Source organism: Pseudophryne corroboree, chromosome 11, assembly GCF_028390025.1.
Source record: "Pseudophryne corroboree isolate aPseCor3 chromosome 11, aPseCor3.hap2, whole genome shotgun sequence".
In the NCBI taxonomy this organism is placed as follows: domain Eukaryota; kingdom Metazoa; phylum Chordata; class Amphibia; order Anura; family Myobatrachidae; genus Pseudophryne; species Pseudophryne corroboree.
Window position 1 is genome coordinate 166,701,765 of NC_086454.1, and position 23,788 is coordinate 166,725,552.

Sequence of the window (23,788 nt, forward strand, 5' to 3'; positions counted from 1 at the left end):
CTCAAAGCACAGATCATATTTTGTTTTTATAGCATTTCATTTTTCAAAAAAAAAGCTTAAGCCATAGAGTCACTTGAAGCATGGGTATCATAAAAATGCTCCAGTTTCTTTCCACATTACAAAATAAAAATAAATATTAGATAGGATAATAACAAAGATTAAGGCATCTACTAATAGTATAAAAATAGACAATTTAGACAAGGAGTATATGCAAATCTAAGCAAAATCAATCTAAAAAATCTAATACACAATTTTTAATTGTAAATTTACAGATTGTTGAAAAAGATAATCCCAGGATGTAATCAATTATGTATTAAATTTAGTATGTTTTACCAAGTAGTGTATGAATAACTTTTAACACAAAAAAAAATATATTGGGGAAGTAGCTTAATGTGCCCATTGGAAATAAAGAATGCTAGCCCATTTTGGAATGCAAAGCTTAAGAAAATACAAACTTCAATCCATAGGAAAGCACTTTTTATTCAGTCTACACTCTGTAATCATACTATAGCTTAATTTACAAATTGTGATGTCATTATCAGACTTAACTCACAAGAGACTTTCATCCTTGGTCTATAAAAAAGGCAGTCCTCTGTTATAAAGCTTGAAACAATTGTAAGTGGCTGATATGCAAATATGGAAATACAGAAAAACTGTCAATTCAATGCTAGGATAACATAAGGGGTGATGCTCCAACTGAAATTGGTCCTAGGCATTTAGGTTTCTAGTATCTATCTTCTCCTTTAAAAAATAGGTTACTTTTTATATATTATCATTGGGTTTGGACAAATATTCTACATAATACCTATTGCATCCCTGAGCTTATTAGAAACTTGAAATAATATATATAAAGTATTGAAATTCTTTTCTTTGCATTTAAAAGATGAGCGCACTTCAGTAGATGCCATTGCTCAGGTGAGGGTTCCATGGTGTAATTGTTAGCACCCTGGACTTTGAATCTAGTAATCTGAGTTCATATCTCGTGGGAGCTAACATTGTTTATTTTCCTTTTGTTCAAAGCTCTATTTTCATTCAATGTATGAGTATTGCAAATCTTCATTTAAAATTCATATAAATTCCATCATCTTCAGTGGTGTCTTTTGTTTAAACTCATTTTTAAACTTATCAAATCAGAAGTATGTCAAATATTTAGAAATAAGAAAAGATGCAATAAGAATGCAGAGATCCATTACTTGTGCTCTGGTCTTTAGAAATTCTCCATTTTTTTTACTTCAGTGTGCACTAATGAGAGGGGAGCACATATCTTCTTCTTCTTCTAGTTACACCTAGTGCCCTCTATGTTTGAGCAGCAATATAATAACTGATTAATTTGCCATTGCATATCTTAGTTATGCCATATTGCTTGATTTGAGACAAAAGTCACTGAGCCATGTAGAGAAAAATCTTCATCAGCCAAAGGATGACACTCCCATTGGCTTCTGATATGTATTTGAAGAGATTTTGTGATATATGTGTCTATGATGTTTTCAAGTATTCATGCACTCAACCGATGAGCTTATTCCATTCTTGTCCATCAAGAAAAGCAAATGGCCCATACAGGGATCGAACCCGTGACCTTTGCGTTATTAGCACCACGCTCTAACCAACTGAGCTAACCGGCCACAGATATTACTGCAAGCAAACACAAAACTGGCAAATGTACCTCAAAGCACAGATCATATTTTGTTTTTATAGCATTTCATTTTTTAAAAAAAAGCTTAAGCCATAGAGTCACTTGAAGCATGGGTATCATAAAAATGCTCCAGTTTCTTTCCACATTACAAAATAAAAATAAATATTAGATAGGATAATAACAAAGGTTAAGGCATCTACTAATAGTATAAAAATAGACAATTTAGACAAGGAGTATATGCAAATCTAAGCAAAATCAATCTAAAAAATCTAATACACAATTTTTAATTGTAATTTTACAGATTGTTGAAAAAGATAATCCCAGGATGTAATCCATTATGTATTAAATTAAGTATGTTTTACCAAGTTGTGTATGAATAACTTTTAACACAAAAAAATATATATTGGGGAAGTAGCTTTATGTGCCCATTGGAAATAAAGAATGCTAGCCCATTTTGGAATGCAAAGCTTAAGAAAATACAAACTTCAATCCATAGGAAAGCACTTTTTATTCAGTCTACACTCTGTAATCATACTATAGCTTAATTTACAAATGTTGATGTCATTATCAGACTTAACTCACAAGAGACTTTCATCCTTGGTCTATAAAAAAGGCAGTCCTCTGTTATAAAGCTTGAAACAATTTTAAGTGGCTGATATGCAAATATGGAAATACAGAAAAACTGTCAATTCAATGCTAGGATAACATAAGGGTTGATGCTCCAACTGAAATTGGTCCTAGGCATTTAGGTTTCTAGTATCTATCTTCTTTAAAAAATAGGTTACTTTTTATATATTATCATTGGGTTTGGACAAATATTCTACATAATACCTATTGCATCCCTGAGCTTATTAGAAACTTGAAATAATATATATAAAGTATTGAAATTCTTTTCTTTGCATTTAAAAGATGAGCGCACTTCAGTAGATGCCATTGCTCAGGTGAGGGTTCCATGGTGTAATTGTTAGCACCCTGGACTTTGAATCTAGTAATCTGAGTTCATATCTCGTGGGAGCTAACATTGTTTATTTTCCTTTTGTTCAAAGCTCCATTTTCATTCAATGTATGAGTATTGCAAATCTTCATTTAAAATTCATATAAATTCCATCATCTTCAGTGGTGTCCTTTGTTTAAACTCATTTTTAAACTTATCAAATCAGAAGTATGTCAAATATTTGGAAATAAGAAAAGATGCAATAAGAATGCAGAGATCCATTACTTGTGCTCTGGTCTTTAGAAATTCTCCATTTTTTTTTACTTCAGTGTGCACTAATGAGAGGGGAGCACATATCTTCTTCTTCTTCTAGTAACACCTAGTGCCCTCTATGTTTGAGCAGCAATATAATAACTGATTAATTTGCCCTTGCATATCTTAGTTATGCCATATTGCTTGATTTGAGACAAAAGTCACTGAGCCATGTAGAGAAAAATCTTCGTCAGCCAAAGGATGACACTCCCACTGGCTTCTGATATGTATTTGAAGAGATTTTGTGATATATGTGTCTATGATGTTTTCAAGTGTTCATGCACTCCACCGATGAGCTTATTCCATTCTTGTCCATCAAGAAAAGCAAATGGTCCATACGGGGATCAAACCCGTGACCTTGGCGTTATTAGCACCACGCTCTAACCAACTGAGCTAACCTGCCACAGAAATTACTGCAAGCAAACACAAAACTGGCAAATGTACCTCAAAGCACAGATCATATTTTGTTTTTATAGCATTTCATTTAAAAAAAAAAAGCTTAAGCCATAGAGTCACTTGAAGCATGGGTATCATAAAAATGCTCCAGTTTCTTTCCACATTACAAAATAAAAATAAATATTAGATAGGATAATAACAAAGATTAAGGCATCTAGTAATAGTATAAAAATAGACAATTTAGACTAGGAGTATATGCAAATCTAAGCAAAATCAATCTAAAAAATCTAGTACACAATTTTTAATTGTAAATTTACAGATTGTTGAAAAAGATAATCCCAGGATGTAATCCATTATGTATTAAATTTAGTATGTTTTACCAAGTTGTGTATGAATAACTTTTAACACAAAAAAATATATATTGGGGAAGTAGCTTAATGTGCCCATTGGAAATAAAGAATGCTAGCCCACTTTGGAATGCAAAGCTTAAGAAAATACAAACTTCAATCCATAGGAAAGCACTTTTTATTCAGTCTTCACTCTGTAATCATACTATAGCTTAATTTACAAATTGTGATGTCATTATCAGACTTAACTCACAAGAGACTTTCATCCTTGGTCTATAAAAAAGGCAGTCCTCTGTTATAAAGCTTGAAACAATTGTAAGTGGCTGATATGCAAATATGGAAATACAGAAAAACTGTCAATTCAATGCTAGGATAACATAAGGGGTGATGCTCCAACTGAAATTGGTCCTAGGCATTTAGGTTTCTAGTATCTATCTTCTCCTTTAAAAAATAGGTTACTTTTTATATATTATCATTGGGTTTGGATAAATATTCTACATAATACCTATTGCATCCCTGAGCTTATTAGAAACTTGAAATAATATATATAAAGTATTGAATTTCTTTTCTTTGCATTTAAAAGACGAGCGCACTTCAGTAGATGCCATTGCTCAGGTGAGGGTTCCATGGTGTAATTGTTAGCACCCTGGACTTTGAATCTAGTAATCTGAGTTCATATCTCGTGGGAGCTAACATTGTTTATTTTCCTTTTGTTCAAAGCTCCATTTTCATTCAATGTATGAGTATTGCAAATCTTCATTTAAAATTCATATAAATTCCATCATCTTCAGTGGTGTCCTTTGTTTAAACTCATTTTTAAACTTATCAAATCAGAAGTATGTCAAATATTTGGAAATAAGAAAAGATGCAATAAGAATGCAGAGATCCATTACTTGTGCTCTGGTCTTTAGAAATTCTCCATTTTTTTTTTTACTTCAGTGTGCACTAATGAGAGGGGAGCACATATCTTCTTCTTCTTCTTCTAGTAACACCTAGTGCCCTCTATGTTTGAGCAGCAATATAATAACTGATTAATTTGCCCTTGCATATCTTAGTTATGCCATATTGCTTGATTTGAGACAAAAGTCACTGAGCCATGTAGAGAAAAATCTTCATCAGCCAAAGGATGACACTCCCATTGGCTTCTGATATGTATTTGAAGAGATTTTGTGATATATGTGTCTATGATGTTTTCAAGTATTCATGCACTCCACCGATGAGCTTATTCCATTCTTGTCCATCAAGAAAAGCAAATGGCCCATACGGGGATCGAACCCGTGACCTTGGCGTTATTAGCACCACGCTCTAACCAACTGAGCTAACCGGCCACAGATATTACTGCAAGCAAACACAAAACTGGCAAATGTACCTCAAAGCACAGATCATATTTTGTTTTTATAGCATTTCATTTTTCAAAGAAAAGCTTAAGCCATAGAGTCACTTGAAGCATGGGTATCATAAAAACGCTCCAGTTTCTTTCCACATTACAAAATAAAAATAAATATTAGATAGGATAATAACAAAGATTAAGGCATCTACTAATAGTATAAAAATAGACAATTTAGACAAGGAGTATATGCAAATCTAAGCAAAATCAATCTAAAAAATCTAATACACAATTTTTAATTGTAAATTTACAGATTGTTGAAAAAGATAATCCCAGGATGTAATCCATTATGTATTAAATTTAGTATGTTTTACCAAGTTGTGTATGAATAACTTTTAACACAAAAAAATATATATTGGGGAAGTAGCTTAATGTGCCCATTGGAAATAAAGAATGCTAGCCCATTTTGGAATGCAAACCTTAAGAAAATACAAACTTTAATCCATAGGAAAGCACTTTTTATTCAGTCTACACTCTGTAATCATACTATATCTTAATTTACAAATTGTGATGTCATTATCAGACTTAACTCACAAGAGATTTTCATCCTTGGTCTATAAAAAAGGCAGTCCTCTGTTATAAAGCTTGAAACAATTGTAAGTGGCTGATATGCAAATATGGAAATACAGAAAAACTGTCAATTCAATGCTAGGATAACATAAGGGGTGATGCTCCAACTGAAATTGGTCCTAGGCATTTAGGTTTCTAGTATCTATCTTCTCCTTTAAAAAATAGGTTACTTTTTATATATTATCATTGGGTTTGGACAAATATTCTACATAATACCTATTGCATCCCTGAGCTTATTAGAAACTTGAAATAATATATATAAAGTATTGAAATTCTTTTCTTTGCATTTAAAAGATGAGCGCACTTCAGTAGATGCCATTGCTCAGGTGAGGGTTCCATGGTGTAATTGTTAGCACCCTGTACTTTGAATCTAGTAATCTGAGTTCATATCTCGTGGGAGCTAACATTGTTTATTTTCCTTTTGTTCAAAGCTCCATTTTCATTCAATGTATGAGTATTGCAAATCTTCATTTAAAATTCATATAAATTCCATCACCTTCAGTGGTATCCTTTGTTTAAACTCATTTTTAAACTTATCAAATCAGAAGTATGTCAAATAAATGGAAATAAGAAAAGATGCAATAAGAATGCAGAGATCCATTACTTGTGCTCTGGTCTTTAGAAATTCTCCATTTTTTTTTTACTTCAGTGTGCACTAATGAGAGGGGAGCACATATCTTCTTCTTCTTCTAGTAACACCTAGTGCCCTCTATGTTTGAGCAGCAATATAATAACTGATTAATTTGCCATTGCATATCTTAGTTATGCCATATTGCTTGATTTGAGACAAAAGTCACTGAGCCATGTAGAGAAAAATCTTCATCAGCCAAAGGATGACACTCCCTTTGGCTTCTGATATGTATTTGAAGAGATTTTATGATATATGTGTCTATGATGTTTTCAAGTATTCATGCACTCCACCGATGAGCTTATTCCATTCTTGTCCATCAAGAAAAGCAAATGGCCCATACAGGGATCGAACCCGTGACCTTGGCATTATTAGCACCACGCTCTAACCAACTGAGCTAACCGGTCACAGATATTACTGCAAGCAAACACAAAACCGGCAAATGTACCTCAAAGCACAGATCATATTTTGTTTTTATAGCATTTCATTTTTAAAAAAAAGCTTAAGCCATAGAGTAACTTGAAGCATGGGTATCATAAAAATGCTCCAGTTTCTTTCCACATTACAAAATAAAAATAAATATTAGATAGGATAATAACAAAGATTAAGGCATCTACTAATAGTATAAAAATAGACAATTTAGACAAGGAGTATATGCAAATCTAAGCAAAATCAATCTAAAAAATCTAATACACAATTTTTAATTGTAAATTTACAGATTGTTGAAAAAGATAATCCCAGGATGTAATCCATTATGTATTAAATTTAGTATGTTTTACCAAGTTGTGTATGAATAACTTTTAACACAAAAAAATATATATTGGGGAAGTAGCTTAATGTGCCCATTGGAAATAATGAATGCTAGCCCATTTTGGAATGCAAAGCTTAAGAAAATACAAACTTCAGTCCATAGGAAAGCAATTTTTATTCAGTCTACACTCTGTAATCATACTATAGCTTAATTTACAAATTATGATGTCATTATCAGACTTAACTCACAAGAGACTTTCATCCTTTGTCTATAAAAAAGGCAGTCCTCTGTTATAAAGCTTGAAACAATTGTAAGTGGCTGATATGCAAATATGGAAATACAGAAAAACTGTCAATTCAATGCTAGGATAACATAAGGGGTGATGCTCCAACTGAAATTGGTCCTAGGCATTTAGGTTTCTAGTATCTATGTTCTTTAAAAAATAGGTTACTTTTTATATATTATCATTGGGTTTGGACAAATATTCTACATAATACCTATTGCATCCCTGAGCTTATTAGAAACTTGAAATAATATATATAAAGTATTGAAATTCTTTTCTTTGCATTTAAAAGATGAGCGCACTTCAGTAGATGCCATTGCTCAGGTGAGGGTTCCATGGTGTAATTGTTAGCACCCTGGACTTTGAATCTAGTAATCTGAGTTCATATCTCGTGGGAGCTAACATTGTTTATTTTCCTTTTGTTCAAAGCTCCATTTTCATTCAATGTATGAGTATTGCAAATCTTCATTTAAAATTCATATAAATTCCATCATCTTCAGTGGTGTCCTTTGTTTAAACTCATTTTTAAACTTATCAAATCAGAAGTATGTCAAATATTTGGAAATAAGAAAAGATGCAATAAGAATGCAGAGATCCATTACTTGTGCTCTGGTCTTTAGAAATTCTCCATTTTTTTTTACTTCAGTGTGCACTAATGAGAGGGGAGCACATATCTTCTTCTTCTTCTAGTAACACCTAGTGCCCTCTATGTTTGAGCAGCAATATAATAACTAATTAATTTGCCCTTGCATATCTTAGTTATGCCATATTGCTTGATTTGAGACAAAAGTCACTGAGCCATGTAGAGAAAAATCTTCATCAGCCAAAGGATTACACTCCCATTGGCTTCTGATACGTATTTGAAGAGATTTTGTGATATATGTGTCTATGATATTTTCAAGTGTTCATGAACTCCACCGATGAGCTTATTCCATTCTTGTCCATCAAGAAAAGCAAATAGCCCATACGGGGATCGAACCCGTGACCTTGGCGTTATTAGCACCACGCTTTAACCAACTGAGCTCTCCGGCCACAGATATTACTGCCAGCAAACACAAAACTGGCAAATGTACCTCAAAGCACAGATCATATTTTGTTTTTATAGCATTTCATTTTTCAAAAAAAAGCTTAAGCCATAGAGTCACTTGAAGCATGGGTATCATAAAAATGCTCCAGTTTCTTTCCACATTACAAAATAAAAATAAATATTAGATAGGATAATAACAAAGATTAAGGCATCTACTAATAGTATAAAAATAGACAATTTAGACAAGGAGTATATGCAAATCTAAGCAAAATCAATCTAAAAAATCTAATACACAATTTTTAATTGTAAATTTACAGATTGTTGAAAAAGATAATCCCAGGATGTAATCCATTATGTATTAAATTTAGTATGTTTTACCAAGTTGTGTATGAATAACTTTTAACACAAAAAAATATATATTGGGGAAGTAGCTTAATGTGCCCATTGGAAATAAAGAATGCTAGCCCATTTTGGAATGCAAAGCTTAAGAAAATACAAACTTCAATCCATAGGAAAGCACTTTTTGTTCAGTCTACACTCTGTAATCATACTATAGCTTAATTTACAAATTGTGATGTCATTATCAGACTTAACTCACAAGAGACTTTCATCCTTGGTCTATAAAAAGGGCAGTCCTCTGTTATAAAGCTTGAAACAATTGTAAGTGGCTGATATGCAAATATGGAAATACAGAAAAACTGTCAATTCAATTCTAGGATAACATAAGGGGTGATGCTCCAACTGAAATTGGTCCTAGGCATTTAGGTTTCTAGTATTTATGTTCTCCTTTAAAAAATAGGTTACTTTTTATATATTATCATTGGGTTTGGACAAATATACTACATAATACCTATTGCATCCCTGAGCTTATTAGAAACTTGAAATAATATATATAAAGTATTGAATTTCTTTTCTTTGCATTTAAAGATGAGCGCACTTCAGTAGATGCCATTGCTCAGGTGAGGGTTCCATGGTGTAATTGTTAGCACCCTGGACTTTGAATCTAGTAATCTGAGTTCATATCTCGTGGGAGCTAACATTGTTTATTTTCCTTTTGTTCAAAGCTCCATTTTCATTCAATGTATGAGTATTGCAAATCTTCATTTAAAATTCATTTAAATTCCATCATCTTCAGTGGTGTCCTTTGTTTAAACTTATTTTTAAACTTATCAAATCAGAAGTATGTCAAATATTTGGAAATAAGAAAAGATGCAATAAGAATGCAGAGATCCATTACTTGTGCTCTGGTCTTTAGAAATTCTCCATTTTTTTTACTTCAGTGTGCACTAATGAGAGGGGAGCACATATCTTCTTCTTCTTCTAGTAACACCTAGTGCCCTCTATGTTTGAGCAGCAATATAATAACTGATTAATTTGCCATTGCATATCTTAGTTATGCCATATTGCTTGATTTGAGACAAAAGTCACTGAGCCATGTAGAGAAAAATCTTCATCAGCCAAAGGATGACACTCCCATTGGCTTCTGATATGTATTTGAAGAGATTTTGTGATATATGTGTCTATGATGTTTTCAAGTATTCATGCACTCCACCGATGAGCTTATTCCATTCTTGTCCATCAAGAAAAGCAAATGGCCCATACGGTGATCGAACCCGTGACCTTGGCGTTATTAGCACCACGCTCTAACCAACTGAGCTAACTGGCCACAGATATTATTGCAAGCAAACACAAAACTGGCAAATGTACCTCAAAGCACAGATCATATTTTGTTTTTATAGCATTTCATTTTTCAAAAAAAAGCTTAAGCCATAGAGTCACTCGAAGCATGGGTATCATAAAAATGCTCCAGTTTCTTTCCACATTACAAAATAAAAATAAATATTAGATAGGATAATAACAAAGATTAAGGCATCTACTAATAGTATAAAAATAGACAATTTAGACAAGGAGTATATGCAAATCTAAGCAAAATCAATCTAAAAAATCTAATACACAATTTTTAATTGTAAATTTACAGATTGTTGAAAAAGATAATCCCAGGATGTAATCCATTATGTATTAAATTTAGTATGTTTTACCAAGTTGTGTATGAATAACTTTTAACACAAAAAAATATATATTGGGGAAGTAGCTTAATGTGCCCATTGGAAATAAAGAATGCTAGCCCATTTTGGAATGCAAAGCTTAAGAAAATACAAACTTCAATCCATAGGAAAGCACTTTTTGTTCAGTCTACACTCTGTAATCATACTATAGCTTAATTTACAAATTGTGATGTCATTATCAGACTTAACTCACAAGAGACTTTCATCCTTGGTCTATAAAAAAGGCAGTCCTCTGTTATAAAGCTTGAAACAATTGTAAGTGGCTGATATGCAAATATGGAAATACAGAAAAACTGTCAATTCAATGCTAGGATAACATAAGGGGTGATGCTCCAACTGAAATTGGTCCTAGGCATTTAGGTTTCTAGTATCTATCTTCTCCTTTAAAAAATAGGTTACTTTTTATATATTATCATTGGGTTTGGACAAATATACTACATAATACCTATTGCATCCCTGAGCTTATTAGAAACTTGAAATAATATATATAAAGTATTGAATTTCTTTTCTTTGCATTTAAAAGATGAGCGCACTTCAGTAGATGCCATTGCTCAGGTGAGGGTTCCATGGTGTAATTGTTAGCACCCTGGACTTTGAATCTAGTAATCTGAGTTCATATCTCGTGGGAGCTAACATTGTTTATTTTCCTTTTGTTCAAAGCTCCATTTTCATTCAATGTATGAGTATTGCAAATCTTCATTTAAAATTCATTTAAATTCCATCATCTTCAGTGGTGTCCTTTGTTTAAACTCATTTTTAAACTTATCAAATCAGAAGTATGTCAAATATTTGGAAATAAGAAAAGATGCAATAAGAATGCAGAGATCCATTACTTGTGCTCTGGTCTTTAGAAATTCTCCATTTTTTTTTACTTCAGTGTGCACTAATGAGAGGGGAGCACATATCTTCTTCTTCTTCTAGTAACACCTAGTGCCCTCTATGTTTGAGCAGCAATATAATAACTGATTAATTTGCCCTTGCATATCTTAGTTATGCCATATTGCTTGATTTGAGACAAAAGTCACTGAGCCATGTAGAGAAAAATCTTCATCAGCCAAAGGATGACACTCCCACTGGCTTCTGATATGTATTTGAAGAGATTTTGTGATATATGTGTCTATGATGTTTTCAAGTATTCATGCACTCCACCGATGAGCTTATTCCATTCTTGTCCATCAAGAAAAGCAAATGGCCCATACGGGGATCAAACCCATGACCTTGGCGTTATTAGTACCACGCTCTAACCAACTGAGCTAACCGGCCACAGATATTACTGCAAGCAAACACAAAACTGGCAAATGTACCTCAAAGCACAGATCATATTTTGTTTTTATAGCATTTCATTTTTCAAAAAAAAGCTTAAGCCATAGAGTCACTTGAAGCATGGGTATCATAAAAATGCTCCAGTTTCTTTCCACATTACAAAATAAAAATAAATATTAGATAGGATAATAACAAAGATTAAGGCATCTACTAATAGTATAAAAATAGACAATTTAGACAAGGAGTATATGCAAATCTAAGCAAAATCAATCTAAAAAATCTAATACACAATTTTTAATTGTAAATTTACAGATTGTTGAAAAAGATAATCCCAGGATGTAATCCATTATATATTAAATTTAGTATGTTTTACCAAGTTGTGTATGAATAACTTTTAACACAAAAAAATATATATTGGGGAAGTAGCTTAATGTGCCCATTGGAAATAAAGAATGCTAGCCCATTTTGGAATGCAAAGCTTAAGAAAATACAAACTTCAATCCATAGGAAAGCACTTTTTATTCAGTCTACACTCTGTAATCATACTGTAGCTTAATTTACAAATTGTGATGTCATTATCAGACTTAACTCACAAGAGACTTTCATCCTTGGTCTATAAAAAAGGCAGTCCTCTGTTATAAAGCTTGAAACAATTGTAAGTGGCTGATATGCAAATATGGAAATACAGAAAAACTGTCAATTCAATGCTAGGATAACATAAGGGGAGATGCTCCAACTGAAATTGGTCCTAGGCATTTAGGTTTCTAGTATCTATCTTCTCCGTTAAAAAATAGGTTACTTTTTATATATTATCATTGGGTTTGGACAAATATTCTACATAATACCTATTGCATCCCTGAGCTTATTAGAAACTTGAAATAATATATATAAAGTATTGAATTTCTTTTCTTTGCATTTAAAAGATGAGCGCACTTCAGTGGATGCCATTGCTCAGGTGAGGGTTCCATGGTGTAATTGTTAGCACCCTGGACTTTGAATCTAGTAATCTGAGTTCATATCTCGTGAGAGCTAACATTGTTTATTTTCCTTTTGTTCAAAGCTCCATTTTCATTCAATGTATGAGTATTGCAAATCTTCATTTAAAATTCATATAAATTCCATCATCTTCAGTGGTGTCCTTTGTTTAAACTCATTTTTAAACTTATCAAATCTGAAGTATGTCAAATATTTGGAAATAAGAAAAGATGCAATAAGAATGCAGAGATCCATTACTTGTGCTCTGGTCTTTAGAAATTCTCCATTTTTTTTATTTCAGTGTGCACTAATGAGAGGGGAGCACATATCTTCTTCTTCTTCTAGTAACACCTAGTGCCCTCTATGTTTGAGCAGCAATATAATAACTGATTAATTTGCCCTTGCATATCTTAGTTATGCCATATTGCTTGATTTGAGACAAAAGTCACTGAGCCATGTAGAGAAAAATCTTCATCAGCCAAAGGATGACACTCCCACTGGCTTCTGATATGTATTTGAAGAGATTTTGTGATATATGTGTCTATGATGTTTTCAAGTATTCATGCACTCCACCTATGAGCTTATTCCATTCTTGTCCATCAAGAAAAGCAAAAGGCCCATACGGGGATCGAACCCGTGACCTTGGCGTTATTAGCACCACGCTCTAACCAACTGAGCTAACAGGCCACAGATATTACGGCCAGCAGACACAAAACTGGCAAATGTACCTCAAAGCACAGATCATATTTTGTTTTTATAGCATTTCATTTTAAAAAAAAAAGCTTAAGCCATAGAGTCACTTGAAGCATGGGTATCATAAAAATGCTCCAGTTTCTTTCCACATTACAAAATAAAAATAAATATTAGATAGGATAATAACAAAGATTAAGGCATCTACTAATAGTATAAAAATAGACAATTTAGACAAGGAGTATATGCAAATCTAAGCAAAATCAATCTAAAAAATCTAATACACAATTTTTAATTGTAAATTTACAGATTGTTGAAAAAGATAATCCCAGGATGTAATCCATTATGTATTAAATTTAGTATGTTTTACCAAGTTGTGTATGAATAACTTTTAACACAAAAAAATATATATTGGGGAAGTAGCTTAATGTGCCCATTGGAAATAAAGAATGCTAGCCCATTTTGGAATGCAAAGCTTAAGAAAATACAAACTTCAATCCATAGGAAAGCACTTTTTGTTCAGTCTACACTCTGTAATCATACTATAGCTTAATTTACAAATTGTGATGTCATTATCAGACTTAACTCACAAGAGACTTTCATCCTTGGTCTATAAAAAAGGCAGTCCTCTGTTATAAAGCTTGAAACAATTGTAAGTGGCTGATATGCAAATATGGAAATACAGAAAAACTGTCAATTCAATGCTAGGATAACATAAGGGGTGATGCTCCAACTGAAATTGGTCCTAGGCATTTAGGTTTCTAGTATCTATCTTCTCCTTTAAAAAATAGGTTACTTTTTATATATTATCATTGGGTTTGGACAAATATTCTACATAATACCTATTGCATCCCTGAGCTTATTAGAAACTTGAAATAATATATATAAAGTATTGAATTTCTTTTCTTTGCATTTAAAAGATGAGCGCACTTCAGTAGATGCCATTGCTCAGGTGAGGGTTCCATGGTGTAATTGTTAGCACCCTGGACTTTGAATCTAGTCATCTGAGTTCATATCTCGTGGGAGCTAACATTGTTTATTTTCCTTTTGTTCAAAGCTCCATTTTCATTCAATGAATGAGTATTGCAAATCTTCATTTAAAATTCATATAAATTCCATCATCTTCAGTGGTGTCCTTTGTTTAAACTCATTTTTAAACTTATCAAATCAGAAGTATGTCAAATATTTGGAAATAAGAAAATATGCAATAAGAATGCAGAGATTCATTACTTGTGCTCTGGTCTTTAGAAATTCTCCATTTTTTTTACTTCAGTGTGCACTAATGAGAGGGGAGCACATATCTTCTTCTTCTTCTATTAACACCTAGTGCCCTCTATGTTTGAACAGCAATATAATAACTGATTAATTTGCCCTTGCATATCTTAGTTATGCCATATTGCTTGATTTGAGACAAAAGTCACTGAGCCATGTAGAGAAAAATCTTCATCAGCCAAAGGATGACACTCCCACTGGCTTCTGATATGTATTTGAAGAGATTTTGTGATATATGTGTCTATGATGTTTTCAAGTATTCATGCACTCCACCGATGAGCTTATTCCATTCTTGTCCATCAAGAAAAGCAAATGGCCCATACGGGGATCGAACCCGTGACCTTGGCGTTATTAGCACCACGCTCTAACCAACTGAGCTAACTGGCCACAGATACTATTGCAAGCAAACACAAAACTGGCAAATGTACCTCAAAGCACAGATCATATTTTGTTTTTATAGCATTTCATTTTTCAAAAAAAAGCTTAAGCCATAGAGTCACTCGAAGCATGGGTATCATAAAAATGCTCCAGTTTCTTTCCACATTACAAAATAAAAATAAATATTAGATAGGATAATAACAAAGATTAAGGCATCTACTAATAGTATAAAAATAGACAATTTAGACAAGGAGTATATGCAAATCTAAGCAAAATCAATCTAAAAAATCTAATACACAATTTTTAATTGTAAATTTACAGATTGTTGAAAAAGATAATCCCAGGATGTAATCCATTATGTATTAAATTTAGTATGTTTTACCAAGTTGTGTATGAATAACTTTTAACACAAAAAAATATATATTGGGGAAGTAGCTTAATGTGCCCATTGGAAATAAAGAATGCTAGCCCATTTTGGAATGCAAAGCTTAAGAAAATACAAACTTCAATCCATAGGAAAGCACTTTTTGTTCAGTCTACACTCTGTAATCATACTATAGCTTAATTTACAAATTGTGATGTCATTATCAGACTTAACTCACAAGAGACTTTCATCCTTGGTCTATAAAAAAGGCAGTCCTCTGTTATAAAGCTTGAAACAATTGTAAGTGGCTGATATGCAAATATGGAAATACAGAAAAACTGTCAATTCAATGCTAGGATAACATAAGGGGTGATGCTCCAACTGAAATTGGTCCTAGGCATTTAGGTTTCTAGTATCTATCTTCTCCTTTAAAAAATAGGTTACTTTTTATATATTATCATTGGGTTTGGACAAATATACTACATAATACCTATTGCATCCCTGAGCTTATTAGAAACTTGAAATAATATATATAAAGTATTGAATTTCTTTTCTTTGCATTTAAAAGATGAGCGCACTTCAGTAGATGCCATTGCTCAGGTGAGGGTTCCATGGTGTAATTGTTAGCACCCTGGACTTTGAATCTAGTAATCTGAGTTCATATCTCGTGGGAGCTAACATTGTTTATTTTCCTTTTGTTCAAAGCTCCATTTTCATTCAATGTATGAGTATTGCAAATCTTCATTTAAAATTCATTTAAATTCCATCATCTTCAGTGGTGTCCTTTGTTTAAACTCATTTTTAAACTTATCAAATCAGAAGTATGTCAAATATTTGGAAATAAGAAAAGATGCAATAAGAATGCAGAGATCCATTACTTGTGCTCTGGTCTTTAGAAATTCTCCATTTTTTTTTACTTCAGTGTGCACTAATGAGAGGGGAGCACATATCTTCTTCTTCTTCTAGTAACACCTAGTGCCCTCTATGTTTGAGCAGCAATATAATAACTGATTAATTTGCCCTTGCATATCTTAGTTATGCCATATTGCTTGATTTGAGACAAAAGTCACTGAGCCATGTAGAGAAAAATCTTCATCAGCCAAAGGATGACACTCCCACTGGCTTCTGATATGTATTTGAAGAGATTTTGTGATATATGTGTCTATGATGTTTTCAAGTATTCATGCACTCCACCGATGAGCTTATTCCATTCTTGTCCATCAAGAAAAGCAAAAGGCCCATACGGGGATCGAACCCGTGACCTTGGCGTTATTAGCACCACGCTCTAACCAACTGAGCTAACAGGCCACAGATATTACGGCCAGCAGACACAAAACTGGCAAATGTACCTCAAAGCACAGATCATATTTTGTTTTTATAGCATTTCATTTTAAAAAAAAAAGCTTAAGCCATAGAGTCACTTGAAGCATGGGTATCATAAAAATGCTCCAGTTTCTTTCCACATTACAAAATAAAAATAAATATTAGATAGGATAATAACAAAGATTAAGGCATCTACTAATAGTATAAAAATAGACAATTTAGACAAGGAGTATATGCAAATCTAAGCAAAATCAATCTAAAAAATCTAATACACAATTTTTAATTGTAAATTTACAGATTGTTGAAAAAGATAATCCCAGGATGTAATCCATTATGTATTAAATTTAGTATGTTTTACAAAGTTGTGTATGAATAACTTTTAACACAAAAAAATATATATTGGGGAAGTAGCTTAATGTGCCCATTGGAAATAAAGAATGCTAGCCCATTTTGGAATGCAAAGCTTAAGAAAATACAAACTTCAATCCATAGGAAAGCACTTTTTATTCAGTCTACACTCTGTAATCATACTATAGCTTAATTTACAAATTGTGATGTCATTATCAGACTTAACTCACAAGAGACTTTCATCCTTGGTCTATAAAAAAGGCAGTCCTCTGTTATAAAGCTTGAAACAATTGTAAGTGGCTGATATGCAAATATGGAAATACAGAAAAACTGTCAATTCAATGCTAGGATAACATAAGGGGAGATGCTCCAACTGAAATTGGTCCTAGGCATTTAGGTTTCTAGTATCTATCTTCTCCTTTAAAAAATAGGTTACTTTTCATATATTATCATTGGGTTTGGACAAATATTCTACATAATACCTATTGCATCCCTGAGCTTATTAGAAACTTGAAATAATATATATAAAGTATTGAATTTCTTTTCTTTGCATTTAAAAGATGAGCGCACTTCAGTGGATGCCATTGCTCAGTTGAGGGTTCCATGGTGTAATTGTTAGCACCCTGGACTTTGAATCTAGTAATCTGAGTTCATATCTCGTGAGAGCTAACATTGTTTATTTTCCTTTTGTTCAAAGCTCCATTTTCATTCAATGTATGAGTATTGCAAATCTTCATTTAAAATTCATATAAATTCCATCATCTTCAGTGGTGTCCTTTGTTTAAACTCATTTTTAAACTTATCAAATCAGAAGTATGTCAAATATTTGGAAATAAGAAAAGATGCAATAAGAATGCAGAGATCCATTACTTGTGCTCTGGTCTTTAGAAATTCTCCATTTTTTTTTTACTTCAGTGTGCACTAATGAGAGAGGAGCACATATCTTCTTCTTCTAGTAACACCTAGTGCCCTCTATGTTTGAGCAGCAATATAATAACTGATTAATTTGCCCTTGCATATCTTAGTTATGCCATATTGCTTGATTTGAGACAAAAGTCATTGAGCCATGTAGAGAAAAATCTTCATCAGCCAAAGGATGACACTCCCACTGGCTTCTGATATGTATTTGAAGAGATTTTGTGATATATGTGTCTATGATGTTTTCAAGTGTTCATGCACTCCACCGATGAGCTTATTCCATTCTTGTCCATCAAGAAAAGCAAATGGCCCATACGGGGATCGAACCCGTGACCTTGGCGTTATTAGCACCACGCTCTAACCAACTGAGCTAACCGGCCACAGAAATTACTGCAAGCAAACACAAAACTGGCAAATGTACCTCAAAGCACAGATCATATTTTGTTTTTATAGCATTTCATTTTCAAAAAAAAAAGCTTAAGCCATAGAGTCACTTGAAGCATGGGTATCATAAAAATGCTCCAGTTTCTTTCCACATTACAAAATAAAAATAAATATTAGATAGGATAATAACAAAGATTAAGGCATCTAGTAATAGTATAAAAATAGACAATTTAGACAAGGAGTATATGCAAATCTAAGCAAAATCAATCTAAAAAATCTAATACACAATTTTTAATTGTAAATTTACAGATTGTTGAAAAAGATAATCCCAGGATGTAATCCATTATGTATTAAATTTAGTATGTTTTACCAAGTTGTGTATGAATAACTTTTAACACAAAAAAATATATATTGGGGAAGTAGCTTAATGTGCCCATTGGAAATAAAGAATGCTAGCCCATTTTGGAATGCAAAGCTTAAGAAAATACAAACTTCAATCCATAGGAAAGCACTTTTTGTTCAGTCTACACTCTGTAATCATACTATAGCTTAATTTACAAATTGTGATGTCATTATCAGACTTAACTCACAAGAGACTTTCATCCTTGGTCTATAAAAAAGGCAGTCCTCTGTTATAAAGCTTGAAACAATTGTAAGTGGCTGATATGCAAATATGGAAATACAGAAAAACTGTCAATTCAATGCTAGGATAACATAAGGGGTGATGCTCCAACTGAAATTGGTCCTAGGCATTTAGGTTTCTAGTATCTATCTTCTCCTTTAAAAAATAGGTTACTTTTTATATATTATCATTGGGTTTGGACAAATATACTACATAATACCTATTGCATCCCTGAGCTTATTAGAAACTTGAAATAATATATATAAAGTATTGAATTTCTTTTCTTTGCATTTAAAAGATGAGCGCACTTCAGTAGATGCCATTGCTCAGGTGAGGGTTCCATGGTGTAATTGTTAGCACCCTGGACTTTGAATCTAGTAATCTGAGTTCATATCTCGTGGGAGCTAACATTGTTTATTTTCCTTTTGTTCAAAGCTCCATTTTCATTCAATGTATGAGTATTGCAAATCTTCATTTAAAATTCATTTAAATTCCATCATCTTCAGTGGTGTCCTTTGTTTAAACTCATTTTTAAACTTATCAAATCAGAAGTATGTCAAATATTTGGAAATAAGAAAAGATGCAGTAAGAATGCAGAGATCCATTACTTGTGCTCTGGTCTTTAGAAATTCTCCATTTTTTTTTACTTCAGTGTGCACTAATGAGAGGGGAGCACATATCTTCTTCTTCTTCTAGTAACACCTAGTGCCCTCTATGTTTGAGCAGCAATATAATAACTGATTAATTTGCCCTTGCATATCTTAGTTATGCCATATTGCTTGATTTGAGACAAAAGTCACTGAGCCATGTAGAGAAAAATCTTCATCAGCCAAAGGATGACACTCCCACTGGCTTCTGATATGTATTTGAAGAGATTTTGTGATATATGTGTCTATGATGTTTTCAAGTATTCATGCACTCCACCGATGAGCTTATTCCATTCTTGTCCATCAAGAAAAGCAAAAGGCCCATACGGGGATCGAACCCGTGACCTTGGCGTTATTAGCACCACGCTCTAACCAACTGAGCTAACAGGCCACAGATATTACGGCCAGCAGACACAAAACTGGCAAATGTACCTCAAAGCACAGATCATATTTTGTTTTTATAGCATTTCATTTTTAAAAAAAAAGCTTAAGCCATAGAGTCACTTGAAGCATGGGTATCATAAAAATGCTCCAGTTTCTTTCCACATTACAAAATAAAAATAAATATTAGATAGGATAATAACAAAGATTAAGGCATCTACTAATAGTATAAAAATAGACAATTTAGACAAGGAGTATATGCAAATCTAAGCAAAATCAATCTAAAAAATCTAATACACAATTTTTAATTGTAAATTTACAGATTGTTGAAAAAGATAATCCCAGGATGTAATCCATTATGTATTAAATTTAGTATGTTTTACAAAGTTGTGTATGAATAACTTTTAACACAAAAAAATATATATTGGGGAAGTAGCTTAATGTGCCCATTGGAAATAAAGAATGCTAGCCCATTTTGGAATGCAAAGCTTAAGAAAATACAAACTTCAATCCATAGGAAAGCACTTTTTATTCAGTCTACACTCTGTAATCATACTATAGCTTAATTTACAAATTGTGATGTCATTATCAGACTTAACTCACAAGAGACTTTCATCCTTGGTCTATAAAAAAGGCAGTCCTCTGTTATAAAGCTTGAAACAATTGTAAGTGGCTGATATGCAAATATGGAAATACAGAAAAACTGTCAATTCAATGCTAGGATAACATAAGGGGAGATGCTCCAACTGAAATTGGTCCTAGGCATTTAGGTTTCTAGTATCTATCTTCTCCTTTAAAAAATAGGTTACTTTTTATATATTATCATTGGGTTTGGACAAATATTCTACATAATACCTATTGCATCCCTGAGCTTATTAGAAACTTGAAATAATATATATAAAGTATTGAATTTCTTTTCTTTGCATTTAAAAGATGAGCGCACTTCAGTGGATGCCATTGCTCAGTTGAGGGTTCCATGGTGTAATTGTTAGCACCCTGGACTTTGAATCTAGTAATCTGAGTTCATATCTCGTGAGAGCTAACATTGTTTATTTTCCTTTTGTTCAAAGCTCCATTTTCATTCAATGTATGAGTATTGCAAATCTTCATTTAAAATTCATATAAATTCCATCATCTTCAGTGGTGTCCTTTGTTTAAACTCATTTTTAAACTTATCAAATCAGAAGTATGTCAAATATTTGGAAATAAGAAAAGATGCAATAAGAATGCAGAGATCCATTACTTGTGCTCTGGTCTTTAGAAATTCTCCATTTTTTTTTTACTTCAGTGTGCACTAATGAGAGAGGAGCACATATCTTCTTCTTCTAGTAACACCTAGTGCCCTCTATGTTTGAGCAGCAATATAATAACTGATTAATTTGCCCTTGCATATCTTAGTTATGCCATATTGCTTGATTTGAGACAAAAGTCATTGAGCCATGTAGAGAAAAATCTTCATCAGCCAAAGGATGACACTCCCACTGGCTTCTGATATGTATTTGAAGAGATTTTGTGATATATGTGTCTATGATGTTTTCAAGTGTTCATGCACTCCACCGATGAGCTTATTCCATTCTTGTCCATCAAGAAAAGCAAATGGCCCATACGGGGATCGAACCCGTGACCTTGGCGGTATTAGCACCACGCTCTAACCAACTGAGCTAACCGGCCACAGAAATTACTGCAAGCAAACACAAAACTGGCAAATGTACCTCAAAGCACAGATCATATTTTGTTTTTATAGCATTTCATTTTCAAAAAAAAAAGCTTAAGCCATAGAGTCACTTGAAGCATGGGTATCATAAAAATGCTCCAGTTTCTTTCCACATTACAAAATAAAAATAAATATTAGATAGGATAATAACAAAGATTAAGGCATCTAGTAATAGTATAAAAATAGACAATTTCGACAAGGAGTATATGCAAATCTAAGCAAAATCAATCTAAAAAATCTAATACACAATTTTTAATTGTAAATTTACAGATTGTTGAAAAAGATAATCCCAGGATGTAATCCATTATGTATTAAATTTAGTATGTTTTACCAAGTTGTGTATGAATAACTTTTAACACAAAAAAATATATATTGGGGAAGTAGCTTAATGTGCCCATTGGAAATAAAGAATGCTAGCCCATTTTGGAATGCAAAGCTTAAGAAAATACAAACTTCAATCCATAGGAAAGCACTTTTTATTCAGTCTACACTCTGTAATCATACTATAGCTTAATTTACAAATTGTGATGTCATTATCAGACTTAACTCACAAGAGACTTTCATCCTTGGTCTATAAAAAAGGCAGTCCTCTGTTATAAAGCTTGAAACAATTTTAAGTGGCTGATATGCAAATATGGAAATACAGAAAAACTGTCAATTCAATGCTAGGATAACATAAGGGGTGATGCTCCAACTGAAATTGGTCCTAGGCATTTAGGTTTCTAGTATCTATCTTCTCCTTTAAAAAATAGGTTACTTTTTATATATTATCATTGGGTTTGGACAAATATTCTACATAATACCTATTGCATCCCTGAGCTTATTAGAAACTTGAAATAATATATATAAAGTATTGAATTTCTTTTCTTTGCATTTAAAAGATGAGCGCACTTCAGTAGATGCCATTGCTCAGGTGAGGGTTCCATGGTGTAATTGTTAGCACCCTGGACTTTGAATCTAGTCATCTGAGTTCATATCTCGTGGGAGCTAACATTGTTTATTTTCCTTTTGTTCAAAGCTCCATTTTCATTCAATGAATGAGTATTGCAAATCTTCATTTAAAATTCATATAAATTCCATCATCTTCAGTGGTGTCCTTTGTTTAAACTCATTTTTAAACTTATCAAATCAGAAGTATGTCAAATATTTGGAAATAAGAAAAGATGCAATAAGAATGCAGAGATCCATTACTTGTGCTCTGGTCTTTAGAAATTCTCCATTTTTTTTTACTTCAGTGTGCACTAATGAGAGGGGAGCACATATCTTCTTCTTCTTCTAGTAACACCTAGTGCCCTCTATGTTTGAGCAGCAATATAATAACTGATTAATTTGCCCTTGCATATCTTAGTTATGCCATATTGCTTGATTTGAGACAAAAGTCACTGAGCCATGTAGAGAAAAATCTTCATCAGCCAAAGGATGACACTCCCACTGGCTTCTGATATGTATTTGAAGAGATTTTGTGATATATGTGTCTATGATGTTTTCAAGTATTCATGCACTCCACCGATGAGCTTATTCCATTCTTGTCCATCAAGAAAAGCAAAAGGCCCATACGGGGATCGAACCCGTGACCTTGGCGTTATTAGCACCACGCTCTAACCAACTGAGCTAACAGGCCACAGATATTACGGCCAGCAGACACAAAACTGGCAAATGTACCTCAAAGCACAGATCATATTTTGTTTTTATAGCATTTCATTTTTAAAAAAAAAGCTTAAGCCATAGAGTCACTTGAAGCATGGGTATCATAAAAATGCTCCAGTTTCTTTCCACATTACAAAATAAAAATAAATATTAGATAGGATAATAACAAAGATTAAGGCATCTACTAATAGTATAAAAATAGACAATTTAGACAAGGAGTATATGCAAATCTAAGCAAAATCAATCTAAAAAATCTAATACACAATTTTTAATTGTAAATTTACAGATTGTTGAAAAAGATAATCCCAGGATGTAATCCATTATGTATTAAATTTAGTATGTTTTACAAAGTTGTGTATGAATAACTTTTAACACAAAAAAATATATATTGGGGAAGTAGCTTAATGTGCCCATTGGAAATAAAGAATGCTAGCCCATTTTGGAATGCAAAGCTTAAGAAAATACAAACTTCAATCCATAGGAAAGCACTTTTTATTCAGTCTACACTCTGTAATCATACTATAGCTT

The 23,788-nt window shown here is 32.7% G+C and overlaps 14 non-coding genes across 14 annotated transcripts; all 14 read right to left on the reverse strand.

Annotated features, from left to right (window-relative positions):
* Positions 1-1,548: 1,548 nt before the first annotated feature.
* TRNAI-AAU (transfer RNA isoleucine (anticodon AAU)) lies at positions 1,549-1,622 on the reverse strand. The gene has a single exon. It is a non-coding gene; the product is annotated as a tRNA-Ile (tRNA).
* Positions 1,623-3,208: 1,586 nt separating this feature from the next.
* On the reverse strand, positions 3,209-3,278 carry TRNAI-AAU (transfer RNA isoleucine (anticodon AAU)). The gene has a single exon. It is a non-coding gene; the product is annotated as a tRNA-Ile (tRNA).
* A 1,598-nt stretch (positions 3,279-4,876) lies between these two features.
* TRNAI-AAU (transfer RNA isoleucine (anticodon AAU)) lies at positions 4,877-4,950 on the reverse strand. Its single transcript has one exon. It is a non-coding gene; the product is annotated as a tRNA-Ile (tRNA).
* Positions 4,951-6,540: 1,590 nt separating this feature from the next.
* On the reverse strand, positions 6,541-6,614 carry TRNAI-AAU (transfer RNA isoleucine (anticodon AAU)). The gene has a single exon. It is a non-coding gene; the product is annotated as a tRNA-Ile (tRNA).
* Positions 6,615-8,199: 1,585 nt separating this feature from the next.
* Positions 8,200-8,273, reverse strand: TRNAI-AAU (transfer RNA isoleucine (anticodon AAU)). Its single transcript has one exon. It is a non-coding gene; the product is annotated as a tRNA-Ile (tRNA).
* A 1,587-nt stretch (positions 8,274-9,860) lies between these two features.
* TRNAI-AAU (transfer RNA isoleucine (anticodon AAU)) lies at positions 9,861-9,934 on the reverse strand. The gene has a single exon. It is a non-coding gene; the product is annotated as a tRNA-Ile (tRNA).
* A 1,589-nt stretch (positions 9,935-11,523) lies between these two features.
* Positions 11,524-11,597, reverse strand: TRNAI-AAU (transfer RNA isoleucine (anticodon AAU)). The gene has a single exon. It is a non-coding gene; the product is annotated as a tRNA-Ile (tRNA).
* A 1,588-nt stretch (positions 11,598-13,185) lies between these two features.
* On the reverse strand, positions 13,186-13,259 carry TRNAI-AAU (transfer RNA isoleucine (anticodon AAU)). Its single transcript has one exon. It is a non-coding gene; the product is annotated as a tRNA-Ile (tRNA).
* Positions 13,260-14,847: 1,588 nt separating this feature from the next.
* On the reverse strand, positions 14,848-14,921 carry TRNAI-AAU (transfer RNA isoleucine (anticodon AAU)). The gene has a single exon. It is a non-coding gene; the product is annotated as a tRNA-Ile (tRNA).
* A 1,589-nt stretch (positions 14,922-16,510) lies between these two features.
* TRNAI-AAU (transfer RNA isoleucine (anticodon AAU)) lies at positions 16,511-16,584 on the reverse strand. The gene has a single exon. It is a non-coding gene; the product is annotated as a tRNA-Ile (tRNA).
* Positions 16,585-18,171: 1,587 nt separating this feature from the next.
* On the reverse strand, positions 18,172-18,245 carry TRNAI-AAU (transfer RNA isoleucine (anticodon AAU)). Its single transcript has one exon. It is a non-coding gene; the product is annotated as a tRNA-Ile (tRNA).
* A 1,590-nt stretch (positions 18,246-19,835) lies between these two features.
* TRNAI-AAU (transfer RNA isoleucine (anticodon AAU)) lies at positions 19,836-19,909 on the reverse strand. Its single transcript has one exon. It is a non-coding gene; the product is annotated as a tRNA-Ile (tRNA).
* A 1,587-nt stretch (positions 19,910-21,496) lies between these two features.
* Positions 21,497-21,570, reverse strand: TRNAI-AAU (transfer RNA isoleucine (anticodon AAU)). Its single transcript has one exon. It is a non-coding gene; the product is annotated as a tRNA-Ile (tRNA).
* A 1,590-nt stretch (positions 21,571-23,160) lies between these two features.
* Positions 23,161-23,234, reverse strand: TRNAI-AAU (transfer RNA isoleucine (anticodon AAU)). The gene has a single exon. It is a non-coding gene; the product is annotated as a tRNA-Ile (tRNA).
* Between the last annotated feature and the right edge of the window lie 554 nt (positions 23,235-23,788).